General features: G+C 48.5%; 1 protein-coding gene and 1 long non-coding RNA gene across 4 annotated transcripts in view; one reads left to right on the forward strand and one right to left on the reverse strand.

The window, feature by feature from the left end:
* Nucleotides 1-713: 713 nt before the first annotated feature.
* On the reverse strand, nt 714-22,600 carry LOC146035991 (uncharacterized). Of its 2 annotated transcripts, none has more exons than XR_014460754.1 (3): nt 22,505-22,600; nt 14,747-14,890; nt 714-976 (listed from the first exon to the last, which is right to left on the reverse strand). It is a non-coding gene; the product is annotated as an uncharacterized LOC146035991 (long non-coding RNA). The 2 variants fall into 2 exon arrangements; XR_014460753.1 differs by having other exon boundaries at nt 22,399-22,511.
* A 70-nt stretch (nt 22,601-22,670) lies between these two features.
* SPTBN4 (spectrin beta, non-erythrocytic 4) overlaps nt 22,671-27,840 on the forward strand; it is a 135,181-nt gene continuing 130,011 nt past the window's right edge. Inside the window, exon 1 of one of the 2 annotated variants that reach the window (XM_083159722.1) lies at nt 22,671-22,878. The gene's annotated coding sequence lies outside the window, so the exon portion shown is untranslated. The remainder of the gene's footprint in view (nt 22,879-27,840) is intronic. The other variant, XM_083159723.1, reaches the window with a different exon arrangement.

Raw genomic sequence — 27,840 nt, forward strand, 5'->3', positions numbered from 1 at the left:
GTCAGATAATGAGCTGATAGCCCATGCAATTTCATCATCATAATAATACAGGATACAGGATATTACACCAGACCTACCAGCACTATTATTATTATTATTATTATGATTGTTTATTTTTTTTTTATGGAGCCACAAGCAGGGGCGTAGCTAAGGGTTCATGGGCCCTGGTGCGAAAGGTCAGCTTGGGGCCCCCCTACATACAACAAAATCTACACGTCCCAGCATGCCCTGCCACAGATTTTAGATAATGGATTTCTAAAACTGTGACAGGGCATGCTGGGACCTGTAGTTCCACTGTAACAGTGGAACTACACATCCCAGCAGTTTTAGCAATTTTCCCCATAATCTCCAAAGCTGGCTGACAGACTGGACTCACTGTAGTCCGTCCGATACAGGGCGCCGGGCGGTCCTGCTCCTGAGTCCTGACCCCAACCCCACCTCCCAATGATGTAATCCGCCCGGCATTATGCTGTGGAGACTCTAGTGTGAATGAGTTTACAAGCCGAGTCACACCCAGGTTGGACCCGAGTACAAAAGCATGGGTTCGACCCGGCTTGTAGATGGAAAAGGGGTATTAATGAAACAGAGAAAGAAAGGTGGTCGATTGCGCTAATATTCCTAAAAAGACATTTAAAACATAAATTCAACAAAATGGTCATGTGTGAATAATAGATACAGTTTTAATTAGAATATATATATATAAAAGAATTGATAAGGGATTTAAAAAAATGGACAAAAACATCGATAGTCACCCAATTGATAGGAATACGTGTGCCAGTCCTTTAGGGAGTTATCCCAAATTTTGTGGAGGATCCTGGATATGATGTTTGTAATCCAATGGTCTTTCTAGACAAAGATAAGGAACACTCCAGTGCTGTTGCCACTTGTTTCCACAGAGGTTTTTACCGGGTTTCTTTAAGGAGGTGACGTGCCTCCAAGATGGTCGGCCCCGGTACTATGCTCCTCTGTCTGGGCTCTAAACGTAAATACACGTTATATTATTTGTTGTTCTTCCCTCTCGCCAGCCAGTCAGCAGTAGCTGCCGCACCATAGTACACAGCGGGTATAGGTATAGTATAGTGGAGGGGTGTGTGATATAGGGGGGTATAGTGGAGGGGATGTGATATAGGGGGGGGGTGATATAGGGGGGTATAGTGGAGGGGATGTGATATAGGGGGTATAGTGGAGGAGATGTGATAATGGGGGGGGGGTATAGCGGAGGGGATGTGACATAGGGGGGTATAGCAGAGGGGATGTGACATAGGGGGGTATAGCAGAGGGGATGTGACATAGGGGGGTATAGTATAGTGGAGAGGTGTGTGTGATATAGGGGGGTATAGTGTAGGGGGATGTGATAATGGGGGGGGGGTATAGCGGAGGGGATGTGACATAGTGGGGTGGAGGTGGGGGGTGATATAAGGAATAACCGACCCCCAGGGCAGGAATAGGGAACCAGCTCCCAGGTGATCCCAGTCCAGGCCCCGCCCTCTCCCAGTCTGACACTTCCGGATACGGAGCCGGCGTCTCCCGCTGCTTCCCCGGGTCTCATCTGACACAATGATTCGCTCAGGTGCTGCGGAGGACCGGGAGCTGGAGATGATCGCTGGTCTGAAGGATCAAGGTGCGACCCCGGTGCCGAGAGAGTCCCCTCCCCAGGCGCGGAAGCGGTGGGAGTCTGGGAGAGGGAGGGGGAGGTTGGAGCCCGCGTGCGTGCGTCGCGCTGACGTCACGCGGCAAGGGGTCCCCTTCCTATTGGCTGCCTGCGGCTGGGGACGGGACACGGTGGCCGTATCTGAGCTGTGATTGGCTGCAGCGGCGACAATCACAGCTCATATACGGCCACCGTGTCCCGTCCACGTTCTGTTCCCTTCCCTCTTTCAGGACAGTGGCGGGGGTTGGGCCCCCTGGCTCAGGGGCCCGGTCGCATCTGCGACCGCTGCGACCCCTGTAGCTACGCCACTGGCCACAAGGGTTCCGCAGAGCCTGACAATACATAGATGAGCAAAAAAAGGACAAGAAAATAGTGATGTACAGAACAAATGCAAATAAGGACAAGAACACAGTAAGGCCCCCCATACATTAGCCCGACTTGTCCTAGGGACAAGTCGGACCCGATTTCCCCGGCAGCTCCCCGGGAGGTTTCCATCATGATAAGGCACTTGATGTGCCAAGTTGTGCATATGATAAATCGCCATGCGATTTATCATATAAAACTCCCGGGGAGCTGCAGGGGGAGAGCGGGGTGAGGGACACTGGGGAGCAACAGGGGGGGAGCCGGGCATTGTAGCTGTCAAATAGGCAGCGGGCGGTGGGGGGGGGGCGCTGGAGAGCCGGGCTGGGGACACAGGCAGCAGCGGGCGGGGGTGGACGCCGGTGAACGGAGCTGGCCGGGCGCAGCATGACCGGGGACGGGGAGAACGCTGCAAGTAAAAAAAAAAACATTACAAATGAATTGGAAGCCAGTGATTGGCTGAGAGCTCTCTCAGCCAATTGCTGATTGGCTGAGAGAGCTCTCTCAGCCAATCACTGGCTTCCAATTCATTTGTAATGGGTTTTTTTTTTTTCTTGCAGCGTTCTCCCCGTCCCCGGTCATGCTGCGCCCGGCCAGCTCCGTTCACCGGCGTCCACCCCCGCCCGCTGCTGCCTGTGTCCCCAGCCCGGCTCTCCAGCATCGCCCTCCCCAGCGTCTGTCACCGCTGACGCTGCCCGCTCTCCCCCTGCCTGGCTCTGGCGTCCCCCGCCCGGAGGCTGCACATAAGATTTAGGAAATCTTATGTGCAGCTGGTCCGACTGCCCGACTCCGATGCGCACGGGACCGCGCATCGGATCGGGGGGGCTGTCAAACCATGCGATTTGGGCCGATTTCATGGCCCGATTCATCCAAATCGGGTGAAATCGTGCCCAAATCGTATAGTGTATGGGGGCCTTTACAGCAGCGGACACTGATGCAATTATAACAGTGGCAGAGACAGGGGCGGATCCAGGATAAAATGACAGGGGGGGCACCATGATAAAAGAGGGTTTAGGTGGGGGAGGGGCAGTGTTAGTGGTGCCAGTGTACATGCTAAGAGAGCAGCAGAGAGAGGGTGGGAATGGGATTAAAAATAGGCCCTGGCATTTAAAGTATGCAGGCCCACCATGGCAACAAAAGTGAAGGATGCAGTTGTGCGCGCGCCAAAGGCGCGCTCTGGAAAAGGGGGTGTGACCATTCAACAGGGGGCGTGTCCTTGAGTGTAGTGTACAACACCATATACAACTTCTACACATTATGCAACAAAATACTAGACCCCATTATACTTGCCCCTTACACATGATGCCAAATGGAATGAGCCAAAATTCACATAATGCCACACGGATTGTGTCAAAATTCACATAATGCCACACGGATTGAGCCGAAATTCACATAATGCCAAATGGATTGAGCCAAAATTCACATAATGCCACACGGATTGAGCCAAAATTCACATAATGCCAAATGGATTGAGACAAAATTCACATAATGCCACATGGATTGTGTCAAAATTAACATAATGCCACATGGATTGTGTCAAAATTCACATAATGCCACACGGATTGAGACAAAATTCACATAATGCCACATGGATTGTGTCAAAATTCACATAATGTCAAATGGATTGAGCCAACATTCACATAATGCCTCACGGATTGAGCCAAATTCATAAAATGCCATATGGATTGAGCCAAAATTCACATAATGCCACACGGATTGAGCCAAATTCATAAAATGCCACACGGATTGAGCCAAATTCACATAATGCCACATGGATTGAGCCAAAATTCACATAATGCCACACGGATTGAGCCAAAATTCACATAATGCCACACGGATTGAGACAAAATTCACATAATGCCACACGGATTGAGACAAATTCATAAAATGCCATATGGATTGAGCCAAAATTCACATAATGCCACACGGATTGAGCCAAATTCATAAAAAACCACACGGATTGAGCCAAATTTACATAATGCCACATGGATTAAGCCAAAATTCACATAATGCCACACGGATTGAGCCAAAATTCACATAATGCCACACGGATTGAGACAAAATTCACATAATGCAACACGGATTGAGCCAAATTCATAAAATGCCATATGGATTTAGCCAAAATTCACATAATGCCACACGGATTGAGCCAAATTCATAAAATGCCACACGGATTGAGCCAAATTCACATAATGCCACACGGATTGAGCCAGAATTCACATAATGCAACACAGATTAAGACAAAATTCACATAATGCCACACGGATTGAGACAAAATTCACAATACGCTTCATAAACAGGGACATTGTCCACCAAAAGATGCACATTAAACATTTACACCATAATGTCCATTGCACGTTAAGTTACATGGCATGATGACCATTATGTATTATGCCAAACACCATAATGCCTATTAAAAATTATGCTACATACAGAAAGTGCTACTTATCTACATGCTCATTGCCAAGGGTTCCATGCTCATTGCCAGAGGTTCCATGCTCGTTGCCATGTGGGATTACATGCTCATTGCCAACGGGGAATACATGCTCGTGGTAAATGGGGGATAGCCGCCGCCAGGCAGAAGTGATAGCCACTGACAGTGGCAGAGCCTGGCTGTATTACGAGCACTGCAGGTCCCAGCTATTTGAAATAATACCCCTTTCACACCAGAAAATGCATTCCCAGGTTGGCCTCTTTTACACCAGCCTAGTCCCTGCATTTTCTGGTGTGAGGGGGAGAGAAAACCACCCCTCCCCCCCTTTAACCAGTTATCTCATTTAACCGGCTATATCTTCGGAACTAACTGACCCATTTACATGAGACAAGTATCATATTGAAGAACTTTTGAGTGGGCTTTGAATGATTTTGGTCCAGTAAAACTGGAACGTTTGGTTCCAGAGTAATCTGACCTCAAAGAACATGAACAGCCATGAAATTACATTTTAAAAATAAAAAAATCGATTTACACGCTGTATCTCTGGAACCGATTGACCGATATGGACCATCCTGGTATCATATTGAAGGCCCAGCGATTTGGAATTGAATAACATCAATCACAAGCTCCTGTGATGCCAGGGGGGGAACTGGCAGCTGTCGGAACCGGGTGGGGGTCGGAATGGACGGGTCCCATATTATCCTATGGGGAAAAAATGTTACAGATTTGCCAGGCGATATCTCTGGTTCCCGGGAGGCTAGAGACATGGGGCTGGGCTCGTTGGAAAGCTCTGGTCCTCATCTACAAAATGAATGACAGGGGGGGCACGTGCCCGGGTGCCCCCCCCTGAATCCACCACTGGGCAGAGATATATTCTTAGTACAGCACATGGGGAGAGAGGGCCCTGCTCGTAAGAGCTTACATTCTAAAGGGAAGGGGCAGGCAAACTGGGGTGACACAGCAGGGATAGAAGTGAGCATAAACAGAAGGTTATGATGAACACTGAATACACTGAGACGATTTAGGACGATTCAACTAATCGGCCGTGAAATCGGCCCAAATTGGCTCAGTTTGATGTCCCCTCCGGTCCGATGCGCGGTCTCGTGTGCATCGGACCTGAGCCAGTGGTCGGACATGCTGGCCATCTGACCACCTGACCTCGTAGTGGAAGGCAGTGGGGTCCATCTGAGCAGCGGCGGTGGCTGGGAGCCTGTAGCGGGTAGCAGAGAGGATGGGGCCTGAACCGACAAGGCTGCACATAGGTCTCCTCCTTTCTTAGAGCGCCTCTGGTGTGCCCCCCCACCCCCAATCTGACGCCCCTTGCTGACAGCCGTCCTCCCCCACCACTGCTGTCGAGTTACTGACGCTGCGCTGCTCCGGATGAGTGTTCACATCCAAAGTTACATCCCGACCCTGCTGATTTCGGAATCCCACCGCTGCTCAGTGCCCAGTGCTCCCCCCGCACAGGCAGGCATGTAAAAAGCTGCCTCAGTCTCTGCTGGGCACTCAGCAGCTGCAGCAGCAGGAATGGCAGCCCACAAAAACAAAACTTGGGTTATAAGAGAGGGTATCTGTGCAATCAGAAACCCACCATGCATGCACCACTGGTCTAGGAGAGTAATAGCACATGCTGCGTGCATAACGAAAATAAATGTTCATAATTGTAAATATATATGTATAAACCTGCACACAGAGATCCATGATCGATCGGCTGCTTTTGTAACCTGATCAGGACATACACAGCAGCTCAGCAGGCCACAGAGCTCAGCTGATTGGGTTACAGAAGCATCTCATTCACCGATAAGAGGTTCCTGTGCGCAGGTAAGGTTTTTTTGCTTATTATTTTTCTATTATAAACATCTATTTCCTTTTATGCATGCAGCCTGAGTTCTACCAGACATTTCAGTATTCACTGAATAGTGCACAGCATTAGCATAAAGAAGCAAACACAGCATTGGCAGAAGACACAGCAGCATCTGCATGCCACTCTGAATGAGCCCCAAGGGGGGGAATTTACTACACTGAAATGGCTACGAATGTGCCTATTTTTTGCCATTTCTGACAGCTTACGGCGGTAAATTCCTATTTTTTTTTTATTTACTGTGGCCAATACTTGGACATTTGTATTTATATTCCAGTTGTATCCCTATTCAGGAATACAAATACATATGTAATCGAAAGAATACAAATACGAATCACCATTCATTCGAATGGTGATTCCAAATTTAATAGCCGGCTGTATTTTACATGAGGTTGGTAATTGCCCCGAAAATAAAGCTGGAAAATAATCCTCATTTTCCTGCCGCATTTGGCAGAAGCCTGCATGGATCACCAGACCATGACGTGCGGCCCCCTCCGCCCGGCAATTACCAACCCCAGGCTCAAAGGGCTGGTCCAGGTTTTAGAAATTCACTGCTCAAACTGAATAGAGGATCCTCTTTCTAAAACCAGCATCAGGCTCAAGGGGCGGTCCTGGTTCCCAAAATACATGGGACAAAATAAGTAGGGGTCCCCACCGAAGCGTACCTAGATATTCGTGGGCCCCATAGCAAAAGTTTGTAAGGGCCTCCCAGGGGCAAACGCAGGATTTTCAGAAGGGGGTTTCCAGATGGGCGGAGCAAAGCACAGAGATGGACACTTAGGTGACAAAGTATATGCCGAGTCCTTTAAAGTATTATAGATAGACCAAATGTGTATTAATAATAATAAGAATAACATTTAAAAAAAAAAAAATATATATATATATATACACACACATACAGCAGTGTAGACCCCTGGGCATAGCAATGTATTGGGGCCCTACCGATCCTCCAGCGGTAGGGGTGGGGGGTGCTATGAGCGGAGGCTTTGATGTCCCGCAAGTGGTAGGGGGTATTATACCAACCGCACAGATGGTGGGAGAAGGGGGCATTGGGCTGAATGAAGGGGTCCTGATACAAAACTTCCAGGGTGTATAGTGGAGTGGGCTTATTATTCATAATTTTCTGGTGGGAGGACAGCTTGCTTGACTGCAGATATCTCCAGTTCCCGGAAATAGATTTCTTAGATTTTAATGGAATTAAAAACTAGAGAATCCCACCTACCAATACTTGGGACTAGGAGATCAGAGTTCGGGAGGCAGAGCAATCCGCCAACGAGTATATAAAACTACATACCAGGTGTGTGGAGCTGGAGCAGTAACCAGCTGCTGGAAGGCTGATATCTCTGGTTCTGGGAACATTAGAGACAAGCTTCTAGTGTCCTTCAAAGGGGGGGAGTCCCAGATTTTGGAATATATCCTCAAAAAAACTCTAAGTCACACAGAACCTGAAATATCTGACTGGGAAGAGCAATTAACAGGCTTGGATGGGGACCACTGCTTTAAAGTCAGATATCTCCGGTTCCCCTGGGCCGATTTTTTTAATTCTTGTACCCATGGATAGAGGGGACCCTCAGCTTTCAGGCTAGGACCCGTAGACTCCTGGGGGGGTTTCTGGGTACTCAGAAAACCCCCCCCCTGCGTGCGCTACTGCCCCCTATTTAGCAACTGATGGTGATAAATGTATGTAAAACATATTACTTAGACAGCAAAGAGGGGCCCCCTTCAGCTCTGGGCCCCATAGCAGCTGCACCCCTTGCACCTATGGTAGTTACGCCCTTGGGTCCCCTGTACTTTGAGAACCAGCACCGGCCCCAACCAGTCAGCAGGGTAATGTCACAGCCAGGCAAAATCCCGCTGCCAAAGAATTTACCCCCTGACCGGTCAGCCTGGGCAGAGACCCCCAATAAAGGGGTCCCCTGCTCCAAAATTAACCAGGATGGTGGGCACTGGGCTGATTTCATTTGTGTAAAATATATTTTTTCCCAAAATACTGGCGATCCCGTTCGTATGCGTTCTTATCCAGCATCAGTCGGTTTCTGTTTTTTAAGTACATTTCCCCCAAAGTGTCATTAGAGGACTGAGCCAGCTGGTGAGTCATGGTGAGCACATGATAACAGTTTTTACATCATGACCCACCTATGTTTTAAATAAAGAATGCTGCCTGCATGAAAACTTCTATGTCAGCGGTTATCGGACAAGTGTTTACATCTTAAACTCTAGCGCAGCTAAATAACACTAATTTGCAGCCAGTGCGGGTTTAAATCATATGTGGAATATAGTGGAGGTACCGACATGGCATTTGTTTAACCAATAAATCAGTAGTGGTCAAACCGGTCCATGTGTTCAAGACCACCTAGCGGGAGCACAGGTGTAGTCATTACCAACTGTCACATTTTCAAACATGTGCTGCATTAATTCATAATGCTGGCCATACAGTAAACCAACTTTCATCCAACTAGTTGGTTGGATAAAACAGAAATCTGGTACTGGATGGGAGCAAATGGAATTTGTTCCCAAAAACTGAGAACGTTCAGACAAGATACTGTAGTTGAATCAGTTTGATTGAAACAATCTGCTGAATATTTTTATTGTTTGTGTGTGTGAGTGAGTGTGTGTGAATGATTCAATGAGGGAGCGGCCTTTCGCCCAGGCAAGAGGGCGGGCAGCGTTTAACTGATAGCTAGGCAGCGAAAACACGCTGCTTAGCCCTATGTTCCCAGTGAGAATGTGACAATGGTGCATGGATTGGTCAGCAAGTATGATATAGGAGTTGTGCCAGTAGACATCAAATAATAATTGTGCATCTGTCACACTTCTTATTTAAAAAAGGCAAAATTCTCTTTGATTTTCTCTGACACATAAACCACACTGTGAAGCAGGGATACTAATGCCCAGTACACACGGTGACATTCTGACTAGCTTTCGATGCGATATAGACTATATAATCAAAATCTGATCGAGATCAAATAGACATCGAAAGGTTTTCAACAGCATTCAATGCCAATTTGATCCCGATCTGCAGCATTGAAATCGAATCGAAAAATAGACTTTGCAGTCAAGACTATATAGTAGAGATCTGTACTATACAGCGTACCTCCCAATATGACAACAATGCTCTATTCCTGGACTTTTCTCTAATGTACGTTTGCTATCACCTGTGTGGAAACACCTTTCCTATCCATTAACCCAGGGGTGGCCAAACCGGTCCTCGAGATCTACCAACGGTCCACGTTTTTCAGATCACCTAGATGTTGCACAGCTGTAGTCATTCCTAACGGTCACATTTTAAAACATGCTGCATTCATTGCTACTATAGATCCACAGGTTGCCTGGAAAATATGCACCGTTGGTAGATCTTGAGGACAGGTTTGGCCACCCCTGCATTAACCTGTTTAGAACAGGGTTGCCGACTTTTCAATGCTCCTCTCCGGGAGAAGCCCGGAGAGGAGACTTTCCTTACCCGACCGGGGGTGGAGCTTGACTGTGACGTCATTAAGCCCCGCCCCCATTACGGGAAATAGGAGAAATGACTGATCTCCATGGAGGGGGCAGGGCTAAAATGACACGATTGTGACATTTTAGCTCTGCCCCCTATTCTGAGACTTGCGGATTGCGGCATTTAAATGCCGCGATTCGGGGGGCTCAGGGGGGTCCCCCAGATTCCGGGAGGGTTGCCCACCCTTCCGGGGGGCTGGGAGGGGGACCCGATTTTCAGGAGACTCCCGGGAATTCCGGGAGGGTCGGCAACCCTGGTTTAGAACAGATGATGGTAATCATAAATTGAAGGTCCCCATACACGCTGCGATAAGCAGCATGCAATGCGACGCGATCCATAGACTCTGCTACTGTTTGTCACTGAAAGATATTACTGTAGCTCATCATTTACTCTTCCAGCATCCTTTGGCTGTGTCCTAGTCAATCTAGATCGCATCAGCTGCTCTTTAGCAAGCTAACCTATAGCTTCAGGGCTGCTGTGTGCACGTCAGTCACAGCCACATATGGATGCAGTTTTCTGGTCCAGCCTTATAGCACTGACCCATCCGTACTTCAGCGATACAATCTGTGAATGATTTTCTTCCTCTGTGAGAGCGGGGCTGACCTTCCTGATGATGTAGCTGTTATCCTCGTGTATCACATTGCCTCGCTGTAAGAATCCTCTCTGACACAAGTACACGTGCTTTGGTGACGCAACCACACTGGTGATGCAGGCAGCCTCAGTGCCTAAGGAGCGCTTGTCCTGTTTTAACACACTTGCACCTTACAGACATTACTGTGCTGATTCATTACAAATTTGGCAGAGGATCTTTAAGAGACCAGGTTTATTCCCTATAAAACATTAATGTTTCACATTGCTGACTGTGGTCTTTCATTCCTCTGTCTCTGCGGTCCTGGCTCTCCTCCTGGCAGGCTTCTATTAATGAAAATGACCCTCACAAATGGCTACCCCTTACAGCAGACACCTCTTCTAGCATCCTCAAAAAGTGTATGCTGTAAGGGGGCAGACATTTTGTGAGGGTCATTTTCATTAACAGGAGCCTGGCAGGAGGAGAGCCGGAACCGCAGACAAGAGACAAGTAGATCTGCGGGTTCCAGCGGTGGCAAGCAGAGGGGTAAGGTTGGTCCCAGCGCCTCGATAGCCCTGCAAACCCCCGGCTCCCACACTTACTCAGCACCTCCTTGCGGGGCTATTGTTAAGCCACTGGTGAGGAGTCTAAAATAACAGACAATTGAACAGATTTTTGAGACTCCTTGAATCACTGACTGAGATTAGAAAAATCAGCCTGATGGTCAGCAACATGGAGTCGCGACCCCATGCTGAGAAGTTCGGGACCCACTTTGGGGTCAGGACCCACAGTTTGAGAATCGCTGATCTAGAAGGTTGCCTTTGACATACTATGACATAGGTTTGTCATCCTGTCTGTCAGGCATCAAGGGCGGCCCCAAAGCAATTCACAGAGTGACTGCTACAAGTCTTACTACTTCTCCCATACGTTATGGATACAGTAAAGTACAGTGTCTGGGCCTTCATCGGCATACACTCTGTTCTGTCATGTGCTTCTTGTAGCCTCTTCCTTACTTCTTGGTAGATTCTCAAAGAGAGTGAGCTGCAAATAGCAGCGAAGGAAGATATAAACTTAGCCTGTGTTCCACAAAATAGAGACATAGGTGCTGCAGGGGGGCAAGGGGCCAGATTAGGGCAAGAGGGAGATAGGGAAAAGACAATGGAATAGGCAGCCCCTCCCCAGGGTATAGGCCATACTTAAGGAGGGGGGAGGATAGGGGTCAGCACACTCAGAGTCATCGAAGCAAGGATCCCACCCACCCATCCCAAGAGGAAGAAGGAACAACATCAAGCAACGTCAAGATGGCAAAGCAGCAGACGGGAGTAATGCGGACCAGCCATGGTATGGCGCTAGGCCTGGCGTCAGGGGCGGAAGTACTGCGGGCCAGCCAACGGAGGGCGCCAGGCCTGGCGTCGGGGGGCAAAACGGGATCACCCAAGGGTACAGGTCGTCAGTTGCGAGAAGGGGATCCCGGTCTCCCAGGTGGTTACATGATTCAGTTGATAAGGGGCTGGTGGACCGCAGTGCTATCTTTGCCACCCAAATTAAGTAACAGAGAATTTGTAAACAAGTTAATAAATTGTGACCAATTAATTCGCCAAAATTACTTGACTCCGAATGGTTATTTCAGGTACAAGGGGAAGGTTACAAAAGGGGAAAGAATTGGGAGGAGACAGGTCACGGGGTTCAAGGTGTTGAGTGGTGAGGGGCATCAGGCGATCAGTGGTTTATGTGCATTTGTGTATAATATGATTGCCATCTATATTAAGGGAGTTGGTACTTTGGGCTGTTTACTCTATCCCTTTCCTCTTAAGGTTATTTACATTTACTTTCTCTTATTTGCAGAACATTTTCTTTAATACTGTAGATGTCATAAAAAGCATGTGACATTTATTACAATTTGCAGTATTATTCTTCCTATTTGTCTATACTTGCACTGAGTCGCATAAGACAAATCTGATAAAACTAGTTAAAAAGCCCAACAAATCCACAGCTTCTGCAATGTACTTTCACTTTGAGCTGTGACAGTTTTTTCATTCACTTTGCGTTGTGACCGTGTTTACTTTTACTTTGAGCTGTGACAGATTTTAGCTGACAAACTCTTCACCCCACCCCCAGTCCCTATCTGCTCCTACCCAGGGCCGGGTGCAAGCCCCCCGCCCGCCCCAGGCAAAACCCCCTGTGCCGCCCGCCGCCCGGCCGGGGGGATGGTGCGGACGATACTGCGGCACGGGGGGGGGGGGGGGGGGGTTCGGTGGGTGCGATACGGCACGAGATGGGGGGTTCGGCGGGTGCGATACCGCACGTAGGGGGGGGGGTGTGGGGGTGTGTGCGGGCGATACTGCCGCGCTGCAATCCCCCCAGCAGGGAGCAGGAAGCGGGCGGCGTGGGGGGGGGGGGGCAGCGTTAATTAATGGGTGGGATGGGGGTCGGGGAGGGGAGAAGGATTACATACTCACCTGCTCCCCGCTCCCTGCTTTCTGGTACCTCTCTATGGTACCTCGGCGGTTCAGTACCGCCCTCCAGTGGCCGGCGCCCTAGGCAAATGCCTAGTCCTGCCTAGTGGTGGCGCCGGCCCTGCTCCTACCTCCAATATCTGCCTTCACAGCTCCCTCTCTCCATAAACAGCAAGCTTGAAACAGATCAGTGTCCCTGCAAAGAGTGCTTTCAGTAATTTGGTCCGTCGAGTAGTCGGTGGCGGTACTTCACCTCATAGAGGGGAGAAGTAGTTATTTAGATGGAGTACAATCGTAAGGGGGCGCCACCTTACGATTGCACTCCATATTTCCCCCCATCCCCCATCCAACAGGAGATCTTGTAAGCTGGGCGGCCCCCACACAGTTACCTTAGTTCCTGTGGCGCGACACAAGGGTCTGTTCTCTCTCTCTCTATATACTGTATATATATACACATACTGCTTGTTGACCCCGGCACTCCTTTGCCCCCTTTACAGGAGCTGTCTTGCCCTGGTGCCTTCCAGAGTAGAGTGGGTCGTTCGTGAGCGAAGTGGGTCTTTTTTAAACAGTTCTTTTAAAAGAGCAAGTGAGCTGGTGCTCACTAAAAGGTGAATGGTCGTTCTTCTTGGAGGCCTATTGTTAATATGTTCAGTTTCGTTTTCATACAATGCATTTGCCTGAGCACAGCAGTGCCACACATGGTAGCTTGGAGGAACTGTACAGACTGACTAATTGAGTCAGTGATCTGTATGAATCAGTGAACTACTGATCTGCTGAACTCACTGATCTACTGAACTGAACTACTTGCAAGGACTCATCAGGGCAATGTAGTTCATCCAGCACAGCAGAGTCTACTCCACACCCTGGGCCTTATTCTGATCGGTGCGGCCCGATCAGAATATGCGGCCACGACCGTGCAGGCGAATCCCCGCCTTCCATACGGATCGCCACCTGCCGTCCGTACGCGGACATGTGGCGATCCGCATGAAATTGGACGGGGATACGCCTCCTCCGTCTTGGGAGCAGCCCCTGCATTCGATGGTCGCCGAACATCGAATGCAGGGCCGCACGCTCCACCAGGTCCCGCAACACAAGACCACACGGACACTTGTCCGTGTGAAATCATGTATGGGGGCGGGCAGCTGACATCCGGCGATGTCAGATGCCCGCCCCGTACCCACGCGTCACGGCCTCATTACCATGCATACGCCCCGCGTTTGCATGGGAACGCCCATGAAACGCGGGGCGTATGCATAGGGTAATGAGGCTAAGTAGCCTCTCACGCCCCTCTACGCCCCCTGTGCGGCGTATAAAGAATCCGTGCGGCGAAATCGCCTGCACATGCGCAGAGTGACCTCTGCACATGCGCAGACGATCAACATCGGCGGTCCGTCCGCATGCGGGAATATCCGCACCGATCAGAATAAGGGCCCCTGTCTGAGCTCAGCACTGCCACCTGTGGCAGCTGAGACGTACTAACTCCGGAGAGTATTGCATTGCTTAAAAAAAAAAGTGTCAGGATAAATAGACAAATAAGTGAAAATAACCATGTACGAAATTCACTTTACACTAATAAAATCAGTTCAAATGTAAATAAAACAAACAGATACTACACTTAGTACACTCAAACCATAAATAACCATTCTTTTGATTCAAAGTGAGCTAGTGAGTCATCCAAAAGAACATCTTTTCGCTGAGCGATCAATTGGTCACTGCTCTCAATAGTGAGTCACTTTGCCCATCTCTACTCCAGAGTGATGATCTGCCCCTGTCTAGAAACACTTGTAGCAGGCGGCACTCAGAGACGGATGTAAACATTTTAAAACTGGTGAAACATTTATTCAACGTTTCTGGGTTTGTGACCCCTTCGTCAGGATAAACATTAGTGTAAGTACAAACACTTCAAATACATAAGCTTACCAAGTGGCCTCCTCCCCTCTACTCCATGCCAGCGCGGACCCCCCAACTTCCAATCTCGCTCTCTCCTCCTGGTGGAAGTGACAGAGCCAGCGCCCAGCCAGCGTCATGGAAATGGGCGAGTGTATGGACGCACTTGGCGAACAGCTGAAGGACATACATAAAAAACTTTATGAATAATATGTGACGTAATACATGACAAATGTGATATAATTCACAGCAATTATATTAGTGCACAATAACGAGATGATCAGAGAACTGTGCTGTAGCGTACAGAAATTTGTACTGAAAGTAAAACATTTTTTAGATAATAAAAGCAGATACAAAACGACTATCTTACTGTATATAAAGAATCTAGGAGAGATCATGTCCCTCCACAAACTTATTAAGCATATGGGGATGAAGATACTCAAGCTCCCCATCCTCCAAACCCCCTGCTATCTGTTCACTATATATATATTTTTGTTTTTTTCAAATGACCTTATAACCTAAGTCAATGCTTATACAATCATGATCATCAGTCAATAAATCATAATACTAAGAATCTATTGCACCTGGACATTACTTGTTTTTGGACCTTGACCACAGTATCTGGTGTTAGAGAAAATGGATCAAGCCCAATGTATCGTTCCGTCTCTGGGGACTGAAAGTATCTAATTGTGGTATATCCATTTTTTTGCCCGATTACCTCCACGTGCATTGGCTGGCACGTGGTCAATAATCTTGGGTACTTGTGTAATATCTGGGCGCCCGATTTTTTGATTGTATGCCTTAACTTAAGGCATACAATCAGATGCGATGCGACACATTTTTTCGGAAAAATCGCATCGCATCGCATGCAACCAAATCGCATGCGATGCGATCGACGCGATTTTCCATAGGATTCAATGTTAAATGGTTCTGTTCATTACCCCACTATCCAAGTGGGCATGGAGTTGATTTTATATAGCGTGGCGAGAGCAGTGAGCCACCGAGCCCGAAGCGTAGCGAGCGCAGCGAGCCCCGCGAGGGGACGCGGATTACTTAAAATGTATTCTGCGTCCCCTTGCAGGGCTCGCTGCGCTCGCCACGCTTCGGGCTCGGTGGCTTGCTGTGCTCGCCACGCTATATAAAATCAACTCCATGCCCACTTGGATAGTGGGGGTATGAACAGGACCATTTAACATTGAATCCTATGGGAAAATCGCGTTGGTCGCATCACATCGCATGCGATTTGGTTGCCTATGTTGCGCCATGCGGGTCTTAAACTGGCATTCCGCCTTGCCGATGTAATACAACCCGCATGGGCAAATGATGACATATATGACAAACTTTGGGGAACACGTCAGTGTCCACCTTATTTTCAATCTCTTAACTGAATGAGGATGTAAAATAGTGTCACCTACCGCAAGATAGTTGCAGGTGACACACCCCAAACATTGAAAACACCCGTTCTTTCTACTCAAAAAAAATTGTGGTTTTACTTCCTTAAATAAAGAAACATCAGTTTTTAAAACTAGGTCTCTGATGTCTGAACTACGTGTGTAGCTGGTTCTGGGTCAGACGTTACAATAGGTCACAACGTTTTGGCTTTTTTACTGGTACAGTTGCTATCAGTGTTGTACTCTTGTACCCATGGCAAATTTATTTAAAGAAATAATAATAAAATACATGCACCCCAAGACAAGGGAATGCATTCTACAGTCAGCTGGCAGGGTGACTATGGACAGATATGGCAATATGCTATAAAGACGGGGGAAAGCGTCTACAGTCAGCAGGCAGGGTGACTATGGACAGATACCGCAAACTGACTGTAGACGCTTTCCCCCCTTTTTATAGTAGTTTGCATATCTGTCCATAGTCACCCTGCCGGCTGACTGTAGACGCGTACCCCAACTTTTGTTTAGGTTCTGTACTCACGCCTCTTTGTTTTGGTATGCCCATAACCCAGCCCATTATGATAATTTTGTTTATATATATATATCGTGTCAATAGCCCAAATCGAGAGAGTGTGTACGGTGGTACAATCTTTTCCTTGCGACTGTTTGGACGGGAGTACATCGGACTTCGCAAGTAAAATTGTGCAGGTGTGTATGCGCGTATCGGCTGTTGTTTGTGGACAGTCCGACGCGTCTACGGTCGGTCGAACGGTCACAAGAAAACAGGGATTGTATAGATGTGTACCGAGCTTAAGGCAATCCATGCGTTGTTGCCACTGGGTGAAAACTGTTGTGCCACAATAATGTGTTGCGGTTCGTGGACTTGGTTTTCAGACTTGTGTGTAATATGCCAGACTGTATTTTAATGCTTTAATGTCATCCGACCCGGCTCCCATTTACATCAATGGGAAAAGCCCAACCTCCAGATCGCAGCGTCCGCAGGTCGGGGGGGGGGGGGGGGCACACACAGTCTCCGCTGCTATCTGCTGTAGTCTGTAGACAGCAGCAGAGGGGGGTAGGACGTGAATAGATGCCTGTGTGTGTGGCATCCAGTCACCTCGCGAATGGGGCTGGGGGCAGCCCAGCGGCTTACCTTGGTGCTGGGCTTGCCCCCAGCACAGCAGTCCGGGGCCCGCCACGGCGATCGCCAGGCCCGGCGCTCGGAGATGATGTCATCTCCAAGCGACGGCTCCGGAACCACACTGCGGTGTAAAAGGTAACAAATGCAGGGTCGTACCCGGGTAGAAGCGGGGTCCAAAAACCCAGGTACAAACTGGCGTTTTGATGTATGTACTGTTCCGGGCATGAGCACCACACACCTGCGTCTGGTCCCTAGAATTTCTTGTAAGGAATTTTGAATTTTTTTTTTACAAAGATGTTGTCTACTCTGTCACCTGTCTGTCTACCTCATTTGTCCTGCTAATGTCCTATGTGGACTTCCTGGTGTGAACGCTATGCCGATGGCACACTTGTACACACAGAATTCATATGCTATTTGTGTATGTGTTATACATACGTGCATTGATGTCTGTGTTATCAGGGGCGTAACTATAGCACCGCAGCCCCCGCCACCGCGGGGGGGCGCTGTGCATGTGGGGGCGCCGGGGGCTGCGGTGCTATAGTTAAACCCCCCCTCAATCCCCCGCAGACTTACCTATCGCGCTGGTCCCGGCGGCTCCGTTCTTCTGCTGAGGACCACCGCAAAATGGCCGCCCCCATATAGCACACAGTTCTCTGAAACTGTCTGCTGTATGGGGGCGGCCATTTTCTGGTGGTCCTCAGCAGAAGAACGGAGACGCCGGGACCAGCGCGATAGGTAAGGCTGTGGGGGATTGAGAGGGGGTTTGCATGGGCGGTGGGGTAGGGGTGCTCGGCGGGGTAGGGGTGGTCGGCGGGGCGGTGACGGGGGGGGCGCCCCCCCCCCTAACGGCGGGGGGGCGCCCAAAACGTAGCTACGCCAGTGTGTGTTATGTTGCATTCATGAATCTGTCCGCTGAGCCTCTGGCAAAAATAACGGATGATGATTCTTATGGTGACACATCCTAGATTCCGTGGAAAGCTATTCTCCCGAATGAGGGCAAGGTGGGTGGGAAATGTGCCAATGACCTCATTATACAGAGTAAGCAAGATTACGATGATGTGATCACATACATGGCCATATACACTGACAGGGATGGCATCATTTACATGAGTGAGCAGTGGCATGAAGATGTCATCATTCTCATTGCATCATGTATTTGCTGATGCAAATCTTTGGGGTTATTCAGATCTGCTCACCGGGCTGCTAATCTGTAGAGCCCTGCGATCAGATAACCATCGGCCAGCCAGAGTGAAATCCTTGTGAAAATATTGCAGATCATCATAGAGATGCAAATCCATTTGCAATGATTTTCTAGTGCGTGCAGTCTGTGCGTAATCCAGAACCTACTTGGAATCTGCCATATAAACAGGCTGACCTGGGCCGGAGCTGGCATCACACACACACCTTCCCTGAAAACATAATCAACTCGTTTCAAATGGATTTACCGTTTATGGACATACTAACAGACATATAAAGGAAAACTACTAACAGTTGTGCTGCTTGCCTTACTAATACCAGCAGATGAGCAGCAGGGGGTAGTGATGATGGGGGAGTGTGCATCAGTGCTCACCGCTGCCCTGTACACACCTTATTCTTATTCTCTTGATCTGATCGCAGTTCAAATTTATTCTCAAAATGGGCAAAACCATGTGCACTGCATGTGGGGCAGATGTAACATGTGCGGAGAGAGTTAGATTTGTGTCAGTTATTTTGTTTCTGTGCAGGGTAAATACTGGCTGCATTATTTTTACACTGCAATTTATATATCAGTTTCAACACACCCCACCCAAATCTAACTCTCTCTGCACATGTTACATCTGCCCCACCTGCAGTGCACATGGTTTTGCCCATTTTGAGAATACATTTGTACTGCGATCAGATCTGCATAAAGGCCCATACACACTTAACGATTTTCAGCTGAAAATCGGTCAAAACAGCCGTTTTGAGCGATTTTCAGATGAAAATCACCTAGTGTGTATGCCCCAGAGATTGGCGACTAGCGATGATGCGCGCTCCCGCATCATCGCTAGTAAAGTGGTTCATCTGCTGGTTTTACCAGCAGATGTGGCGATGATGGATGGTTTTTCATCCATCATCGCCATGTGTGTACGCTGCCCCGGGCTGAAAGATTAACCACTTTCAGCCCGGCGGCCCGCCCCGCTGCCTCCCCCCGCCCCCTCGCCAGTGTCATATACTCACCCTGCTGTTGTCCGACTCCACACCGCGCCGTTCGTCATCTCCGACTGCCTGCTGCTGCTGCATAGCCCTGCTCCCCCGCTGATCACCCGGCTCTCCCATCCCACAACACAAAGCCCTGCTGGCCCCGCCCTGCTTAAAACGGAGCACACTGCTGGCCACCAATGTTAAGTCAGTAAAATATACATTGCTGACACAGGTCAGCAATGTATATATTGCTGGCACCACTGTGCACCAATGATTATTAATTAGCCAGTGATATATACATTGCTGACACAGGTCAGCAATGTATATATTGCTGGCACCACTGTGCACCAATGATGATTAATTAGCCAGTGATATATACATTGCTGGCACAGGTCAGCAATGTATATATTGCTGGCACCACTGTGCACCAATGATGATTAATTAGCCAGTGATATATACATTGCTGGCACAGGTCAGCAATGTATATATTGCTGGCACCACTGGGCACCAATGATTATTTATTAGCCAGTGAGGTACTTGTGAGTTATCCGGACGCCCGATTTCTAAATCGGGTCGGATCGGGCACATCGCATCGCATGCGACCATCGGATGCGATGCGATGCGATGCGATGCGATGACCCGATTTTTCCATAGGAATCAATGTTAAAATGGACTGAGTCCATTTTAACATGGAATTCAATGGGAAAAAGGGGTCCTTTTCATACCCCTACTATCCAAGTGGGCATGGAGTTGGATATAAACCTGTGGCGAGCGTAGCGAGCCACCGAGCCCGAAGCGTGGCGAGCGTAGCGAGCCCCGCGAGGGGACACGGAATACCGTCCCCTCGCGGGGCTCGCTTCGCTCGCCACGCTTCGGGCTCGGTGGCTCGCTACGCTCGCCACAGGTTTATATCCAACTCCATGCCCACTTGGATAGTAGGGGTATGAAAAGGACCCCTTTTTCCATAGGAATCATTTTAACATTGATTCCTATGGAAAAATCGGGTCATCGCATCCGATGGTCGCATGCGATGCGATGCGATGCGATATCGCATCGCATCTGATTGTATGCCTTAACTTAAGGCATACAATCAAAAAATCGGGCGTCCAGATAACTCACAAGTACCGCCAGTGATATATACATTGCTGGCACAGGTCAGCAATGTATATATTGCTGGCACCACTGGGCACCAATGATTATTTATTAGCCAGTGATATATACATTGCTGACACAGGTCAGCAATGTATATATTGCTGGCACCACTGTGCACCAATGATGATTAATTAGCCAGTAATATATACATTGCTGGCACAGGTCAGCAATGTATACAGATGTAGCGCCGCTCATCCTTGACCGGCGCCTGCCAGATCCCTTTCACTGGCGAGCGCTGGCGATAGGGACTGGGACGTGCGTGCGTCCCACACGCACGTGCGTCCCACAGGCACGTGCGTCCCAGTATCACGTCGGCTGGGCAGCGTCTCCCTGCCCGTCTCCGCTTCAGGGAGATGCTGCCCAGTTCGGGGAGGGGGTGGGGGTGTCAGGGTGGCGAGTGGGACCTGCGGGGGAGGCAGTGGGGACCCCCGCCAAGCTTCGTTGCCACAGGGCGCGCGAGCATCTCATGCGTGCACGCCCCTGGCGGTAGCCGGCCGCTGGTGGGGGCTGGCGATAGAATCGCCATCCCTGTAAAGATGTGGCTGGCTACATCTGTATATTCAGGGCCGTCTTAATGCAAGGGCTTGATGGGCAGTTGCCCTAGGGCCCCATAATTCTAGGGGCCCAAGTTCCAGTGGCGGACTGTGTCAGGTGGCAGGATGGCATGTGCCCCCCGAGCCAGTACACTATCCGTCACCTTCACCGGGCCATCCTCACGCTGCCGTCACCCACAATCCGTCACTATCACCCACTGCCCATAACCCTCACGCTGCTGTCACCCACTAACCATCACTATCACCCACTGCCCGTCACCCTCACGCTGCTGTCACCCACTATCCATCACTATCACCCACTACCCGTCACCCTCACGCTGCTGTCACCCACTATCCATCACTATCACCCACTGCCCGTCACCCTCACGCTGCTGTCACCCACTCCCCATCACCCTCATCCACCACCCTTATGCTACTTTCACCCACTATCCATCACTATCACCCACTGCCCATCACCTAATGGTGTGTGGTATAATGTGTAATGGGCATTATGGTGTGTTTAGTCCCCTGTCCCATAAAACCATGCCTTAAACTTTTCGCAGGCCAGAAATGAATATGTTACCACCGCCACTGCCCACCCCCCAATGTATATTTTGTTATGGCGTATACATTGCTCGCAAAAGTGAACGAATTTCTCCCTACGTGCACGGCTACAAATGAAATGTTTGCCCTGCACACGGGCAGGATTTTGCCCAGTCAGGGCGGTGTGGAGTTTTACTGATTGCTGTGCTTCGAATATACGCAGCCCAGCAATCAGTTCTGAATCAGGCACCAAGAACAGGAATGCACTGATTAAAATGGCCCCTGCTCCCACCCTTGGAATTCAAACCCCGCCCATTATGTAAATAGCCTTGTATATGAAAGATTTTCAGCAAAGTCTTTCACCTCCTGAAAATCTCTTGTTCTTTGAGGAAATTAGTTCAGTGTGTACGCACTACTTTGGTGAAAGATATATCTATCAAAGATTTTGGCAAAGTCTTTTGAAATTAAAGTCTACTAGTGTGTATGGGCCTTTAGGGCCACTGGGCGGCTTTTATGCTGAAAGCAAATGAACAAACTGAGCGACTTTCAGATCAAAGTCACCCACTGTGTACGGGCCATTAGGGTGATACTTTTTAGAGATTGACGCCAGTAATCAGATATCAAACATATATGAGTCATTCTTCTGGAGAATGGAAGTGCTATGAATAAACATAATAATAATAATAATAATAATAATAATAATAATAATAATAATGATTTATAAAGCACATTTCAATAAAAAATAAAGAAATTAAAAATTATTACCCTCATCATCATATTCAATATCTAATGCAAAAGTAGGAATGCTTGTGCAGGTGTAGCTCTGTAGCGTAATCCCAGCCGCATGCGCACAACTCTCCTTACCGCTTACCGGTCAGCTAAAGCGCTCTGCCAGCGTTCACTTCGCATGCGCATAGCTCTCTCCCCGTCGCGTACGTTCAGGTGCGCCTTCTGCGGGTCCCGTCGGCCTGCCAATGCGCATGCGCAGCGAACTGGCTTTCTTTAAGCGCCCTCTGTTGGAACTTGGAGGCGTCCAGGGCGCATGCGCGGCAGACTGGTCCATGAGATGCTCTGAAAGGGATCCTGCACCATTCATCCCCTTCACCCGGCTGTGGTGAGTCTGTCATCGGCATCTGCACCGGCTGCGGCCTGACGAGAGGCTCCGGAGGGGCCAATGTATACAGCATTGCAGCACTGTCCTGCAAAGGAGATTATGTGACATTGCATGGCCTTCCCACCCTGAAGGTAGGACCCTGTCCTGCTTGTCCTGTGCATCTGTTATATCAGCTGTTATTCCTGGTTACACTGGGCAGAGATTATAGACCTTTATATGGGTCAATAGGGAGATATACTGTACAAGTATGCTATAGGTTGTGGGTGCATACATGTTCTATAGCTGTACATGGAGGCATATATATATATATATATATATATATATATATATAATTCCAGTATGTCCACACACACACACACACACAATTGCAATGACACCCACCAGCCATTGTCTATATGGGGCATATACCAACATGACCAGACCCTATTACATCTGATACTGCACACAATACAGATCTATTATAGGGCACACCCCAGTAATACAGCAGCACAGTGCTGTTCCCAACACTGCTATTTTAGGGACAGTTACTGGGAACTGCATACAGATCAGGAGCAGATGTACAGGTCAGTGGCATGTGTGTAATCTACAGAAAAGATACTGAGACTTACCACCAGCACACACAGCTAGAGAAGTGTCACTGTGCTACCGCATATATGGGTACTGAGACTTACCACCAGCATACACAGCTAGGAAAGAGGCACTGTGCTGCCAGATATATATATACTGAGACATACCACCAGCACACACAGCTAGAGATGAGGCACTGTGCTGCCAGACAGATGCATACCAAAAGCAGTAGTGTTTCACAGAGATGGATACTGAGAAGCAGTATTGCATACCTCCCAACATGACCCTCTCCAGGAGGGACACATTGCTCTGCTCCTGGACTCCACTTTTAATGTATGATCACCATCAACTGTGTTGAACAGGTTAATTGATAAGAAAGTTGCTTCAACACAGGTTATGGCAATCATAAATAGGAGGGGAAGTCCAGGAACAGAGCATTGTGTCCCTCCTGGAGAGGGTCATGTTGGGAGATATGGTATTGTCCCACAGAGATGGATACTGAGAAGCAGTAGTGTCCCACAGAGATGGATACTGAGAAAAAGTAGTGTCCCACAGAGATGGATACTGAGAAGCATTAGTGTCCCGCAGAGAGGCATACTGAGAAGCAGTAGTGTCCCGCAGAGATGGATACTGAGAAGCAGTAGTGTCCCGCAGAGATGGACACTGAGAAGCAGTAGTGTCCTACAGAGATGAATAATGAGAAAGAATAGTGTCATGCAGAGATGGATACTGAGAAGCATTAGTGTCCCACAGAGATGGATACTGAAAAGCAGTAGTGTCCCGCAGAGATGCATACTGAGAAGCAGAAGTGTCCCGCAGAGATGGATACTGAGAAGCAGTAGTGTCCCACAGAGATGAATACTGAGAAGGAATAGTGTCATGCAGAGATGGATACTGAGAGGCATTAGTGTCCCACGGAGATGGATACTGAGAAGCAGTAGTGTCCCACAGAGATGGATACTGAGAAGCAGTAGTGTTCCACAGGAATGGATACTGAGAAGCAGTAGTGTCCCGCAGAGATGGATACTGAGAAGCATTAGTGTCCCGCAGAGATGGATACTGAGAAGCCGTAGTGTCCTGCAGAGATGGATACTGAGAAGCAGTAGTGTCCTGCAGAGATGGATACTGAGAAGCAGTAGTGTCCCACAGAGATGAGTACTGAGAAGGAATAGTGTCACGCAGAGATGGATACTGAGAAGCATTAGTGTCCCACATAGATGGATACTGAGAAGCAGTAGTGTCCCGCAGATATGGATACTGAGAAGCAGTAGTGTCCTGCAGAGGAGGATACTGAGGAGCAGTAGTGTCACGCACATTATTCTCAGCCTCTCGGAGGGATAATGTGCACAATCCTATGGGCAAACACTTTGTACATGCCCTCACTAGTAGATAGTAGACGCAGCCTCTGCCGTCACCAGGGCACTATCTAGCACTACAGGGCTCCAGCTAAATCATGGGATTGTACAGCTGATGATGTTGGCTAGATGTAGCAGGGAGGGGGCAGGTGTAGGGAATCACTGTGGTTGGCATTTGCAGGTGTCAGGAGCTGTAAAATAATCACAGTTATTTTTGTATAACCAGCATACATAATAAAGGAAGTGTTACTGTACATACACATTCCCATACATAAACAGGGCCCCATCCTGGTATTTATACATAATATAAATTGATGTTTTTTTTTTCATTAGTGTTTCACTGAAATAATTAATTTTATTATATTTAGCACAATGTTATTACAGTTCCCTTTATTTGTGCCCAGGGAAAGCTCGTGCCAGCTTGTAAACCCCAGTGGTTGGGGCATAGACTTGCCTGCATGGTGCACTCTATATGCTGGGCACTGTGTCTGTGCTTGTCAGCACAATGATTGGCGCCACTGGTATTCTGACGGATGACAGCTGTGGTGAGCCGCACTCTAACTATCACCACCCCTGGAAGGGCGCGGGCCCAGCAGTGCAGTGACCTGTACACTACATGTACTGTATATTACACAATGCTTGGGGCACTGCTGCTTACCATAATATGGATTGAAGGCAGTGGTGTTTGGCATAATATGATTTGGAGTAACTACGGTCGACATGGTCATAAGGTCGACACAAGAATTAGATTGACAATGGGAAGGGCGACAGTCAAAAGGTTGAATACGTTTTTTATTTTGAGCCGACAGGCGGTATTTCATACCCTACCATCTACTATTGCATGATGGGAGAACAAAATAGTGTGCCGAACGCAGCAAGGCACCTTGCCCGATGCCATGCGAGGGGACACGGTACACTTTGATGTGTCCATGTCGACTATGTCAACATGGGGACAAAAAAAGTGAAAATCTCATGTCAACAGTTTGACTGTCGACCTTTGATCTAATGCTTGGGACTGTCGACCTAATGCTTGTGTCGACCTTCCAACCCTGTCCACCTTAGCCATGTTAACTTTCAGTGGTCGACCCGAAGCATGTCGACCTCTTGGATACGATGGCATTTGGGGAGATTGTGTGACACATGACATGGGAGGAGACTGAAGGGACATGATGGTGACAGGGGGGATTGAGGACCTGAACATAGCGGAAGGCAGCCCCTTAGATGGTGCTAGACATGCCCCTTGGCACTGAGTATCCCTCTCCAGATTCCCTGGGGCATTAAGCTGGCCATAGACTTATACCATTTGGGCCCTTTTCACCTGATTCCGACGGATTGGGCAGATAAATTGGGTGAAAAGTGCCCACATTGTATGTGCCTAACCTCTGATTCCGTTCCGATGCGTGGTCCCGGGCACATCAGATCGGATCCGGCAATCGCACGGCAGGATCTGCAGCACATGCTGGGGGTCGCATACAGTGTCCTTCCTTCTTTCATTTATGATCACCAGAACCTGTGTGGAATGGTACGGGTCATTGGATCGACCCAGCAAAGTTCATTATGATGGTAGGGCATGGAATTCCGTCTCTTGGCCTTATGGCTCTGTCGACCTAAAGCCACGTTGACCTTTTGAAGGTGCCGACCTTCAGTGGCTGACCTTTCCTATGTTGACCTATGATTGTATACCATGTTGAATACCTTTCTTATCATTTAACCTTTTCAAAACAGGGGATTGCAATACAAAATGAAGAGGGGAGTCCAGCGTTCTGTCCATCCTGGAGAGGGTCATGCTGGGAGTTATGCTTGTGTACATACTGTATGTGGATGGTCCCAGGGAGGTAGTTATTGCAGGGCTGCCTACCTGACCCTTTCCATGAGGGAGAAAATGCTCTGGTCCTGGACTTCCCTGGTAATGTATGATTGCCATCACCTGTGGGGAGCTAGGTAATTGATAAGAAAGGTGTCACCACAGGTGATGGTAATCACACATTACCAGGGAAATCCAGGAACAGAGCATTTTCTGCCTGAAGGAGATGGTCAGGTAGGCAACCCTGATATAACCTGGCTTTAATTAACCACAGATCTAAATGGTTAAATCATAGGCGTACGGAATGAATGGGATATTGTGGGAATTACAGTCTACTTGACTGTTTTACTACCCGGAACTCTGTCTGCAGTACTGGCAGGATACTTGTGAGAACCTATAGTTACTGTCTCCTCTCTTCAGCACATTACACTGATACATTATTATACTGTGTACACAAAGGCATATAATATAGGTACACACTATCCCTTTAAACCGGGACACTCATGAATTACACAGGCACACTATGGGTGAAATTTAATAGGATGAGAGAGTCAGAAAGTGAGAGATTTGGGGTGCGTACACACGGGGCGATATATTGCAGGGCGATATATCAGCGAGCGATATATCGCTCAATGCCCCCCTTTCATCGGCGACCAGAGATGGTCGCTGATGAAAAGAAACCTCTGCCGTCGGTGCCGCAGAGATAATAAGCGGGGCAGAAAACGGGAGCACGCACCCGGCGATTTATCGCCGGGGCACACTCCCATCACTGGCAATATGGTCACCAGCGACCATATTGCCATTTGCCCACGATATTAGCAAACATCGCTGCCGTGTGTACATGGCTTTGGTAAGAAATCTCCAGTTTTTTTAAAGCGGCAATCATTTACACTGAAAATAAAACAGTTTGATTTTGAAGTGTAAATGATTGCCGATTTAGAAAAACTGGAGATTCCTTACCAAATCCCTCACTTTCTGAATCTCTCATCCTATAAAATTTCACCCATAATATCATACCTCCCAACATGACCAGGAGGGACATAATGCTCTGGACTTCCCTCTTAATTAATGATTGCCATCATCTGTGGTGGAACAAATTTCTTATCCCATGATGGAAATCATTAATTAGGAGGGAAGTCCCGAAACAGAGCATTGTGTCCCTCCTGAAATGGGTCATGTTGGGAGGTATGCTATATGGCAGTGGTCAGGGAACTCGGTCCTCATTACCCCACACAGTGTAACCCAGCAGGTGCACAGGTGTACTAATTACTCAGACACATATTATAAGGTCCGCAGGTGGAGTCAATTATTTCACTTGTGATTCTGTGAGGAGACCTGCAAAACATGCACTGTGTGGGGTAATGAGG

Source organism: Crinia signifera, chromosome 9 (genome assembly GCF_055691185.1).
Source record: "Crinia signifera chromosome 9, ASM5569118v1, whole genome shotgun sequence".
In the NCBI taxonomy this organism is placed as follows: Eukaryota; Metazoa; Chordata; class Amphibia; order Anura; family Myobatrachidae; genus Crinia; species Crinia signifera.